Genomic DNA, 13,204 nt, shown 5'->3' on the forward strand with positions numbered 1-13,204 from the left:
AGCGACGCACGGAAGGTGAGTGCGGGGGCCATCCGACCTGGGACCCCGTCCCCGCCCGGGGGCCGGGCCTGGCCCCGCTGGGGACCCCCGGGCCACTCCCAGGCGGGACCCGGTCCCTAGCACTTGCAGCCTCCCGCAGCATCGCCGCTGCCGAGCGACTGGGGACACGCGGAAAATGCACATGCAGAAACTTTACAACTCTCGCCTTTCTCCTTTTTTTTTTGAGAGAAGCATTTTATGAGGGTTGGAGCCTTTTAGCCAGAAATCTGCGTGGGGCAGAGCTTTGGGGATTCCCCGGACCTCGCTCCACGCACCGCTAGAAGCCGTGGTTACAAACCGCGATAGTGCTGCTGAGCTGAGTGGGAAGAGGAGGGGACGGTTTGGAGGGTCTGACGCGGAGCGAGCTCAGATGATTACCTATTTAACCTCAGTCGGAGGGGGTCCCGTAGGATCCTTCCTGGCCAGGTGAACATTAAGTTAGCACCGGTGTTACCCAGAGAGAAACGGAATGAGGAATTAGCTCACTAGTGCCAGGTACCTAATCATCCGGAATTCAAACGACACTGGAGGACAGACCCACGGGGGCACCCTGTCCCTGTTCCAGAGATGGGGACCTGGCAAGGTCACACCGTACCTTGGGTTAAACTCGTCGACCTTTCTTCTAGCCCAGCTGACCCGGTGGAAGAAGGCCAATGATCCTAATCTCTAAGGTGCTGGAACAATGGGCTCAAACATTGCAGCCTGGTGAGGCTGGCTCAGGGCCAGGAGATGGTTCCTGCTGTTCATTGGGATTCGATGAGTCTGAAGCATGAACAGGCTTGATGGCATCTAGCAGCTGCAAGGTGCTGCTTTCAGGGAAGATTACAACGAGAAGACATTAATATCGAAACATTTGGGATGGATGTGGCTTGTAGAGAGAGAATTGCTTGCTGAGGGAGAGATGAGCAATTCTGGCATGGAAGTGTTTGGGATGGATGTGGCTTTTAGAGATAGGGAGAGAATGCTTGCTAGGGCAGAGATTTTGAAGGCTCATATTGTCCATCTTTTGGCCAGAAGTCAGTTTTATGAAAGTAAGCACAAAACGATGATTTTCATCAATTGGAGTTGATGAAAATCACCCCTTTTCTCCCCCAAGAACTAAATGTAGCGAGTGATGCAGAATTCTGGTGGAAAAGTACCTCATTTTCTGAGTTTCCCATGGCTAAGAGTTGAGTTTTGCCATCCGTTATTGAAATAGTTTTTTGGCCAGTGGAAATGGCATTGGCTGTGGAGACACTTGGGATTTCAGATGTTAGAGGTGAAGAAATTTAGAAGCATATCTAGCCCAGCTGTCAGATTGACATTCCCCCCCCATTGAACTTTAAAAATGGAGATATTTGTATATCTTGGTTGTAAGGAATACATATCCTTTACCTTGTTCCTAGTGCCATCGTTTTGCAACATTGTAAAATGGTGTGTATCACAATCCATGTTTTGCCTTTGATACAATGGACAGATTTCACTCCGAGTTCTCCAGTGGTTTTCCTGTATGCCTGTGTTCAGTTCTAAAGTTCCTGAATGCATATGCATCTCCACTATCAAGGTACAGAACATTCCCCTTACCACAGTGATTTCCATGTTTTGTCTATCCTTTTATAACTGGTGGCATAGTGGTTATATACTGGGCTGCTCACTGCAAGGGCAGCAGTTTGAAACCACCAGCTGCTCCTCAGGAGAAAGAGGAGGCTTTCACTCCTATACAGAGCTGCAGTCTGGGAAACTCACAGGGACAGTTCTGTCTGTCTTATGGGGTCGCTATGAGTCGGCATGGCTTCTTTGGCAGTAAGGTTTGTGAGTTTTTTATAACCACACCCACCTTCCTTTTCCACTCCGCTTGTCCTAGTCCTTAGCAGCCCTTAATCTGATCTCTCATTTCTAAACAGTGTCATTTAGAAAGTATCACGTAAATAATGTCTGTTGTATGCCACATCAATGTTAAATATAGAGTGTAACCTTTAGGAATGGGCTCCCCTCGCTTCGCTACCCCCAACGTAATTCTCTGTTGTTAGGTACTGTCCCCGTCTTCAACGGAACGGAAACGCTACCTGTCCTGCCCCAACGTGGGTGCCCATTGTTGTAACCACTGTGCCAATCCTTCTGTTGAAATGGGTACAAACACTTGTCTGTTTCCACAGTTTACTCTCTACTGCTTTTACTGCTGAGCGGTATTCGATGGGACGTGTGCCCCACGGACAGCTGAGTGCTTTCTAGGCTTTGCCCATTCTGAGTCAAGCGGCTGTGGACATTTGTGGACAGGTTTTATGTGAACATACGCTGTCACTTAACTGGGGCCCCAGACTCAGGAGTGTGCTCACGGGGTCAGATGGTAACTACATCCTTCGTTTTCTGAGGTTCTATAGGCAAGATTCTGGTCTTCTGCATGACCCCAGAGACTCTGGTCATGCTGTCGAGGTCAGGCGTAAACGAGGCAACCTGTGAAAAGGCTTGAGAACAGTGCCTGGCTCAGGAGACAGCTGAAGGCTTGGCTGGTAAAGGTGTGTGTCGGACCGAGGGGCTCTTATTTAAGACGGATAGGAAGAAAGGCCTGGTGACCTACTTCTGTAATCCACCCAGCGGAAACCCTGTGGGCCGCAGGTGATCAGCTCCGCCACCAGGCTTGAGGATGCAGGACCCACGGCATTCTGATTCACGGTGCATGGGACAAAGATGGGGCTTTCTGCTCTTGTAAAGAGTTACAGTCTCAGAAACTCACAGGGGCAGTTCTGCCCTGCCCTATAGGGTCACTGTGGGTCAGCCTCGGCCCGATGGCAGTGAGGTTTGTTGGTGCATGGGGTCACTGGGAATCAGGCCAGTGCAGCGTGCCCTGGCCCGTTTACCCCGGTGAATGCAGGGCTCGGCTTTGACTCTCCCGGCAGCTGCTTCCCTCTTCTCGCTACCTCAGGCTGCACCGCCCCTCCGCTGTTACTCCCTCCAGATTAAGTGAAGTTATGTGCAATGGGATCAGACTGCTAAGATCCATGGTGGGGGCTCACTGGCTGACTTTCAAAAGTAGATCACGAGGCCTTTCCTCCTAGGATATCTTGGTGTGGAAGCTCGGCTGAAACCTGTTCAGCGTCATGGCAACATGAAACCTTCCTTGGTGTGATGTGGCGGACGTGACCGCCGTGGGGCATGAAGTGTCTTCTCTAGAAATGGACCCTGCCTCTCCTGCATGGAGAGAGAGATTTCCATCCCCACTATTCTGACCACCACTGCCCTCGGCACCGTCCTGGCCGCAGTAGGTATGCTCAGCCTGAGTTCATTCAGCCAGTGTTTCTCGAGTGTCTCCCAGTGGGCCGGAAGGGTGAGTCACACATGGGTGAGTCTGAGAAGGAGGGGCCTGTTTGTACCGCCTTGCACCAGTGTTGCCAGAATGGGGAGCTGGGTAAACAGATACGTGACAGTCCGGCCAGGGGGAGATAAACAGTGGGCCCAGGGCTGTTGACCTGGAGTAGCTAACTGCTCAGAGTGGAGGCAGGAAAAGTGTGGCCAAAGCCTGACACCTGAGCTGTGTAGAAATGAGAGGTTAGAAGAAAAAACACATCCATTCTCATTTTATATAAAGACCTAGCTATTCTCTCTCTTTTGTCTGGTTGAGAAGAGGACAACATTTAGTTTTCTTCCTAAATTGATGATTTCCGTCTGCCTACCCGTTTGATCGCTTGCTGTAATCCAAACAGTCTGCGCAGCTCCCTCCTCTGAGGGGCTTGTGGGATGAAGCCTGCATAGGGGAGAGATGATTTGCAGTCATTATAACTTCTTTCCTATGCGTGTGTGTGTGTGTGTGTGTGTGTGTGTGTGTATGTGAGAGAGAGACAGAGACAGAGAGCTCCTGACTGAAACCCTGAGGCCTGGTGGTGTAATGGGTTACTCGTTGGGCTGCAGACCACAAGACCAGCAGTTTGAAACCACCAGCTGCTCCTCAGGAGGAAGATGAGGCTTTCTACTACCATACAAATTTACCGTCTCGGAAACCCACAGGGCAAGTCGGGTCCTATAGGGTCACATTGACTCAATAGCAATGAGTGAGATATCTGTTTCTCCACAGGCACACTTTCCTTTCGCACCATTGCAGCAAAGCCGAGTTGCAAAAGAGACTGTAGGGCTCATCAGCCTAAAATATTTACTGACTGAATGTGTGGCCTCTCTATTAAAACTCTGGGGAGCTCCCCAAAATGATGCTGAGCAAAAAAAAAAAAAAAAAAAGGCAAATTGCGGATGGATATTAACTATGAAAGGGTTTTAAAACATGCTAGAGAGATTGTAGATGACCTCTAGGGCCTCACGTCTGCAGACATAAAAGTGAAGAGCAATCGCCCAAACCAGGGTAGTGGTGGCCCCTGCAGGTGTGAAGAGGGCGCAGGTGGAGACTTACGGGGTTTGTTTCCTAAGCTGGATGGTGTGTATATGTTTCTTGTATTGTTTTTACACTTTTCTGTATTTCCGACAGCCTGATACATTCCTCTAAAGCCTTCTTTTATTTCCGCACAAGATGTGGATGATCCCGGATACACCAGGGAAGAAGAAGAAGTAGCAAAAGGGTTTGAGGGAAGACAAATGGCACATTTCCGGGAGGAGAACCTTCCTCAAATGGGAGAGACCCAGAGACTTTGGCAGGTGGAGGGGCCTCCTGGAGGCCACAGTCTTAGTTCTCTGCAGCGAAAATGAATCCCTTTGTCACAGCCCTCCCTCGCGGCCATCTGACACCTGCCGATGTTTGTCATGTCATCACAAGGCTGCCTCTGCTAGTTTGGATGGTCTGTCAGAGAGCAAAGAAACCCCCAAACCAAACAAACCCCAAAGGGATCCAAAACTTATTGTGAACGGGTAAAGGTCTACAGAGCAGATCATCAGTTTCACATTCACTGGCTTCTGCACGTTTTGTTTCATTTCGTTCACTGCAGTCCTTCAAGGGACCAGCTCTTCTCCCACTCCTTCCTTCTGTTTCCTGTTGGCGTTCCTCCTCCTCCCCTGAGCCTTCTGAACTCTGCCCTCTGGTGAATGCGACCTTTTGATTGCACGGGGGCGATTAGTCTAAGGTTTGTGTACCCCTCTGGTGTTAGTGTTCTGTTTATAGGCTACTGCTTGGCTAAATATTGAGCCTTGGGAGTGAGGGAGTGAGTTCACTTCCGGACCTGACGGGTGGCTAAGGGCCATAGTCTCAAGGGTTCCACGGGTCTCTGTCTGAACAGTAAACTTGGTCTCTGATGATTTTGGGTTTTGGTTCATATTTTAGAGAGCGTTATTTTCATACACAGCTGTTTAAATATGAAGATGGCAATCCTGCATCATCATTCTCCTTGCACTTCATTATCTCAGAAGCTTGACTTAGTAGCCTTGCTAGTTTGTCACCATCCCTCGGAAAGCAAACCATTTGGCCATGACCACAAGCGTGATAGCGTAGTGGGCTACTCACTGAGCTGCCGACCACAAGATCAGGCTTTGAGTCCATCAGCCGTTCTGTGGGAGAGAGATGAGACTTTCCGCTCCTGTGAAGATTTATAGTCTTGAAAACCCAAGAGGAGCAATTCTCCTCTGTCCTGTAGGGTTGGTGTGAGTCAGAGTCAACACCAATGGCAGCGAGATTGGTATTTCAGGGACAGGATTCTTCCCCTTCAGGTCGGAGACCTGGGTTCTTGTCCTTGTGCGAACTAAAGTGGTAACGTTTGCTTTATGAAAACCGAATTCTCTTGCCTATGATACTAAAGTTCAGGCTGGATTCAGAGGAGGATGTGGAACAAGGGACATTGTTGCTGAAGTCAGACAGATCTTGGCTCAAAGCAGAGTATACCAGAAAGATGTTTACTTGTGTTTTATTGACTGTGCAAAGGTATTAATTAGCCTATGTGGACCGTAATAAACCATGGATAACCTTGAAAATAAAGGGATTCCAGAACACTCCGTTGTACTCACAAGGAACTTGTCCACGGATCAAGAGGCAGCTCTGCAAACAGAACAGGGGAACACTGCATGCTTTAAAATCAGGAAAGGTGTGCCTTGGGGTTGTGTCCTCTCAACCACAATTGTTCAGTCTGTATGCTGAGCAAGCAATCAGAGCAACTGGATTCTCTAAAGAAGAAAGTGGGCTTCAGGATCAGAGGGAGGCTTATAAGCCACCTGTGATATGCAGGTGACACAATATTTCTTGTTGAAAATGAGGAGGACTTGAAACACTCGCCGATGAAGAGCAAAGATTGTAGGGTTCGGTATGGATTGTGACTCAATATGTAAAGAGGACCAAAATCCTCACCACTGGACCAACCATCATGAGAAATGTAGACAAGATCGAAGTCGTCAAGGATTTCATCTTGCTTGTATCCACAATCAATGCTCATGGAAGCAGCAGTCAAGAGATCAAAAGATGTATTGGGTAAATCTGCCGTACAAGACCTCTTTAGAGTATAGAAAAGTAAGGATGTGACTTTGAGACCCAAGCCATGGTATTATTTTCCATGGCCTCATATGCATGTGAAAGTTGGACATTGATTAAGAAAGACTGAAGAAGAATGGCTGCGTTCAAATTGTGGTGCTGGAGAAAAGCATTAAAAGGAACCATGGACTGCTGAAAGACAAACCAGTCTGCCTTGGGAGAAGTATGGCCAGAGGACTCCTGAGAGACAAGGATGGCAAGACTTCGTCTCACATACTTTGGGCATATTGTCAGGAGAGACCAGTTCCCGGAGAAGGACATCATGTTTGGGGAAGGGGAGTGGCAGGGAGAAGAGAAGGGCCCCAAGGGGAATGTATTGGCACAGTGGCTGCAACAATGGGCTCAGGCATAAGCTCAATTATGAGAAAGATGCAGACTGCATAATGTTAGCTTCTGTTGTGCATAAGGTCACCATGGGCCAGAACACCTAACAATAACAACAACAACAGCAGCATGACACTAAAGGTCTTCTTATGAAATATTTGAAACCTATATTCTATGTATGTGTATGAAGAGGCTTCAAGGTCTTAGAAGAATGGAATGAAAAGATAGTAGGATTTTTCCATGAACTTTTTGAAGGCCCCTTTTATATATGTAGAAACCCTGGTGGGGTAGTGGTTATGCATCGGGCTGCGATCTGCATGGTTGGCTTTCTGCTTTCTACTCCTGTGAACAGTGGCAGTGAGAGAGTTATGTATGTATATGTGCGTATACTTTGTAAAGCTTGTCGTCATGTTTTATGTTGTAGCTCAGAGAAGCAGCATGTCTAGTCTCACTTCGTTATATTTCAGGCTCACAGACATGTGGAACTGTCTCCTTCCGAAAACAGTAGAAGGTGAATGCTTGTGTTCAGTTCCCCAGACTCCTGAGCTCTTGGAGCCGTTGTGCACTGCTCTCGTGATTTTCTTAGCAAGATTTCTATTTTCTGTTCTCGTAAGGTATGAGCACAGACTGCTCTCTTAGAAGATGGATGTGTTCTGACACAGCTGTCGGCCAATCACGTTTTTTCCATTGAAAGTTGGTGAAATTGTATACAAACCCAAGCCCACCAATCCTGCTGCCATTGAGTTGATGCGAACTCATAGTGACCCTGGAGGACAGGGTAGAATGGCCCCCGAGGGTTGACGAGTCTGTAAATCTTTCTGGAAGCAGACAGCCACTTCTTTCTCCCATGGCGACTGGGCGTTTGAACCACTGACCTTGCACTTTGCAGCTGAATACTGTAACCAATGCCAGTGTGCACCACCAGGACTCTTGAAATTATACATGAGTACCCCGGAAATCTTAATTATTGGAGCACTGATGTTCTCGGTAATGATGTGGTGTGGTGCCCAATGTTAGATTATCGATTAAACCTGCCTGACCATCAGTTAGGATGTTCAGAGTTATGCCTTTTTGACCCAGCCCCATGCCTGGTGGTTTGTGTGTTGAAGCTGAGCAGGTGGTACTTCTGGACTCAGGTGGAGTAGGAAGAAAAGCCTGGCAGTCTACTTCTGAAAACCGTAGGTGTCATAATGGTTTGACCTGCAGACCCGTCACGGGGACCTCACTGGATTGGACAGTGTGCTTTGTTCCCTTGTGTTTGGGGTCCCCTGAAAGGTGGGCTGACTGGACGGCAGTTAGTAGCAGCAACAGCCTACTCTTCAATTGCTTGGGCCAGTACGTGGGCCAGTACTTCACTTCTCATCTGTCAGCTGCTCTTTTACTTAGAAAGTACGGGGTTAGAAAAACCCTTTTTACAAAGTGCACTTAGATCCTTTACTGAATGCAGGGTCTGGAATTTTCATAACTCGCGACATGACTGAAAAGCAGGCGGATTGGATGCAGATGTCACCTTAAAAGGACCAGATAATGCCGAATCCTCTCTTATTTACTTGACTGTTAGCGATGAAAAGTTAAGCCCTGCTATCTAGTTAGTCAACAGAGACATCCTGAGACTAGACTCAGAATTAATAAACCTTATCGTGCTGTTTGCTTGCTCATGGTCCACAATTGTTTCCCATGGTTACCCAGATACTGCGTTAACATAAAACACCCACGTATGACTCCCCTAAGTGCAAATCCCCAAACCAAAGGAATATAGTCTCTGTGTATTCTGATTTCAAACAGGACACCCATAGAGAGCTTGTTTTGTATTGCTGTAGCTGTCTCACTGGTAGACCTTCCAAGTAAAAGCTTCTCTTTGTTACTCTGACTTGGAGTGGACGACTTAGCCACCCCGCTGCAGGGTACAATCACCTGCATTTCAGGTGACCCTGGAGAGGACGGGGTTTACCTCACGGGGTTCTGAGGAGGTGGAGCTGATGGGTGAGAACTGCTCAGTGCTGGGCACGCAGGAGGCGTCGTGGTTCATTCCCTCCCTGGCTCCTCGTCCTCATGCCTGTGTTTGAACTGGTGACAGGACTGCATATTCCTTTTCTGAAGAGGTATCCCCTCTCACACCCCAAAGGATTCTGTACTTTTCTTTGGAGCCTTCAAAACAAAACAAAAACGAAACCACTTATCTTCAGATAAGATTGCCACTAAGCCATTATTATAAAAACTCCAAACTCACAGTTATCAAGTCGATGTTGACACATGGTGACCCTATAGGACAGGATAGAACTGCCCGTGAGTTTCTGAGACTGTCACTCTTTATGGGAACAGAATGCCCTGTCTTTCTCTGTTGGAGTGGCTGCAGGGTTTCGATGGCTGAACTTGGGGTTAGCAGCCCAGTGCATAACCAGGACACAAGGCTCCTTACAGCCATTCTTATAGTTTCAATTCGCGTGTCATCGCATGCGGCTTTATTTTGGGAACTTTAGGATGTATGATGCATCCCTACATAGTAGTCAGAATTACAGCTATCATTTACAGAGCGCTAACAGGTACAATTTTAACACTTGGTGGGAGTCGTATAAATGTCACATGCATTATTAATTACACAGTTGAGCAATTCTCTTTGTCATGAGTTGCTTTTCCCTGAAGATGATGTTGGTACAAAATAGATGAACTGACAGAAAAATGGAAGTTTCACAAATGGCGTTTGAATTGCAGCCGCCTCTGGGGGCAGGCCCAGCCCTGGGAGCGGGATTCCATTGAGGAGCTCCTCCCATCCTCTTCTGCTGCATGGTACTGGCTGGTGTCCTTCAGACTACAGTGGGATTCAGCATCTTTGGGGTCTCAAAATTGGTGGTGTCACCGAGTCATTTCCGGCTCATGGAGACCTTCTGGGGGAGGGTAGCACTGCCCCCATGGGCTTCTGAGACTCACTTTTCATGGGGGTACAAGAGCCTCATCTTTCCTATCCTGCAGAGTGGCTGGCGAACTTGAACTGCTGACGGTGTGGCACCAGGACTCAGCAGATTCTTGGCAGGGGATCAGACTGGCATGAACCTAGTTCAGAGTCCAGCTCCAAGCACACAGTGGCTATGAGAATGGACTTGGGTGCACCCAGGGCCATCGAGGTGGCGGAAGCCTAGCAGCATTTCCTTCTGTTGTCCTTCAGGTTAATGTGAGTCAGACCCAACTCAGTAGCCTCTCCCAGTCGTACTCCCCGTACAGTGCTCGGCATGCAGTAGGTCTGAAGTGATCACTTAGTGAAAAATCTCCCATGAGCTTCATTTGAAAATCGATTGATAAAAAGATTACATGATGTCTGACCCCATTTGTGTAAACTTCAAGAAAATGCACACTGACATGACCAGAGGCAGACCAGACAGGTGGGGGGAACTAGTTGGGAGTGATAGACAGGAGGATTATGTTCTTTGTGGTGGCTGTTTCCTAGGTTACATGCCAAACCCCATCCAGTTTCACACTTTAAATTATGTGTAGGGGACTAGCCAACAGTCAAGCCTCCGTCAAGCTGTAAACTAGAGACAGAGCAGAAGGGAAAGGCTCAGCTTAGCCTGGTTTGAGACAGGCCCGAGCTGGGACCCTGGGAGGACCCCTCCTGAACCAGCATGCGATTCCTGCTGAGGGCGCTAGGCTCGGGTGTACTGGGCAGATAATCCTGCAGATCAGTGGTTCTCAACTTTCCTAATGCTGTGATCCTCATGCTGCGACCCTTTAATACAGTTTCTCATGTTGTGGTGACCCCCCCACCCAACCATAAAATTATTTTCGTTGCTACTAAATGACTGTAATTTTGCTGTTATAAATCATGATGTAAATATCTGATATGCAGGATGCATTTTCATTGTTACAAATTGAACATAATTAAAGCATAGTGATGAATTACAAAACAATATGTAATTATAGATTGTGAAATATTTATTTCTAATTACAAATAAATGAAATTTTGTCTTGAAGCGTGATGCAGCATGGGTAACAGTCTTCACACTGGATACTCGCACGTGGGCATATCTGCATGTGGGCGGACCCACCTGGAGACGGATATGTGTTTTACAATGGTCTTAGGCGACCCCTGTAAAAGGGTTGTTCGACCCCCAAAGGGGTCACGACCCACAGGTTGACAACTGCGGCTGCAGATGGTCTCTGTAATCATGCGCAGACAGGTTTCATCCTGGTACTTGTCATTGCAGAGATAAAAATTACTTATCTTTGAATGAATATTGGAGAAAGCCATTCTGGGCACAATGGTAAGTGCTATGGGGTTGATTTTTTTTTTTTCTTTTTCTGTAATTCTTAGTGACCCCATGTGACTGTAGAACTGCCCCATCGGTCCTCCACATTGTAGTCTCTCCTGTGAGGAGCAGATGGGCAGGCTTTTCTCCCAGTGAAAGCTGAGAGGTTGCCCGCTGTGCCACCAGGGCTATTTAGGGTAAAATAGTTACATTTAAACCTCCCAGGTCTGATGTGAGCCCTGGTAGCGTGGTGATTACACATTGTGCTGCTAACTGCAAGGCCAGTGGTTCAAAACCATCAGCCACTCTGCAGGAGGAAGATGAGGCTTCCTTCTTCCATCATGTGCAGTCTTGGAGGAAACCCACAGGGGTGGGTCTCCTCTGTCCTATAGGACCCCTGTGAGTTGGAATTGACTTGACGGCAGGGAGGTGGGGGCTCATGTTATTCTGCAGTGGCACACTCTGCAGCCCTCACCGAGGGCTTTTTTTTTTTTTTTAAACATTTTATTAGGGGCTCATATAACTGTTATCCCAATCCATACACACATCAATTGTGTAAAGCGCATTTGTACATCGTTTCTCAAAACATTTTCTCTCCACTTAAACCCCCAACATTAGGTCCTCATTTTTCCCCTCCCTCCCTGTTCCCCCTCCCGCATGAGCCCTTGATAGTTTATAAATGGGTATTTTGTCATATCTTGCCCTGTCTGACGTCTCCCTTCATCCACTTTTCGGTTGTCTGTCCCCCAGGGAGGAGGTCACACACAGTTCCATGTAATCGGTTCCCTCTTTCCTACCCATTCTCCCTTTACCCTCCCTGTTTTGCCACTCACACCACTGGTCCTATAGGGCTCATCTGTCCTGGATTCCCTGTATTTTCAGTTCCTATCTGTACCAGTGCACATCCTCTGGTCTAGTCAGACTTGCAAGATCGAATTCGAGTCATGGTAGTGGGAGCGGGGAGGAAACATTTAGGAACTAGAGGAAAGTTGTATTTCTCATTGTTACATCACACCCTGACTGGCTCGTCTCCTCCCCGAGACCCCTCTGCAAGGGGATCTCCAGTGGCCTACTAATGGACTTTGGATCTCCACTCCGCACTCCCCCCATCATTCACTATGCTCACCGAGGGCTTTTAAGACGTATGTTTAATTCAGCTCGCTTTCCCGTACTGGACTGGTTTGTACGTGGACACAGCCATACTGGAGGAGCCAGGGGGATGGATAGTCCTGACTAGTGCCTTACTTCCAAGATTGTGGCCAATAGTTGTGAGGTCCATGCATGTGGTGCCTGGCTCCTGGTAAGTGCAGGTCACTGCTGGATATATGAACGATTTGCTGATCCATTGGGTGCTGGGGAGATTCACAGAAAGCTTGGTGACATACGGGAGGAAACAGACTTTTTGGAGTTCTCAGGGCATGGACAATGTGCTCCTCAGTGGACGGTTGGCGGTTCAAGTCTCTCTAGAGGTACCTTGGAAGGAAGCCCTGGTGACTTATGAAAATTAGCCACTGAAGACCCTGGCACAGTTCCACCCTGACACAGTGGGTGAGCAGGAATCCACCAGATGGAAACAGATTTGTTTTTGTTTTTTATTTCTGAAGGCTTTCTCCTGTCTTTAATTAAAAAAAAATTTTGATAGTCGTCTTTGGGCCATTCAGATCCATTTTCCGTATTCTAGGAAAGCATCTTGACATCCCCACATATGTTCTATTCCCCATTTATACCTTAAGAGAAAAATACCCACCTAATTAATTTGATTAGATCATAGCTTCCCAAACGTACCTGGCTTACCTCTGTACCACCACCCCCGCCCCTCAGAAAAAAACTTACTCTGAGCCTCCTGCTGGCAGCTAACAACTTTGGCACTGCAGCCCGTTATCCAGAATAAAGTGTGGGGGTTTACTTTTTGCAGACCTTCTGGATGGTGCCAGTGCCCTCCAGGGGGCAGGCGGTCTCTCCCACTTTGGGAAATTCTGGATTAGATCCACAAAAATATTGTCGTAGTTTTTTCTGGGATTGTGCTATTACCAAAACATTTCAACTTCAGGGCTGGGGGACTGGGGGAGTGTTGGTGCTTCAAAATGTTTGTGGAGTCACTCTTACTTTTGAGATTTTCCCTTTGATCACTTCCTTGTTACCTTGGTTTGCTTCCCGGTTTGAAATACTG

This window comes from Echinops telfairi, unplaced genomic scaffold, assembly GCF_000313985.2.
Source record: "Echinops telfairi isolate 266 unplaced genomic scaffold, ASM31398v2 ScPeMD7_2;HRSCAF=8, whole genome shotgun sequence".
Classification (NCBI taxonomy): Eukaryota; Metazoa; Chordata; class Mammalia; order Afrosoricida; family Tenrecidae; genus Echinops; species Echinops telfairi.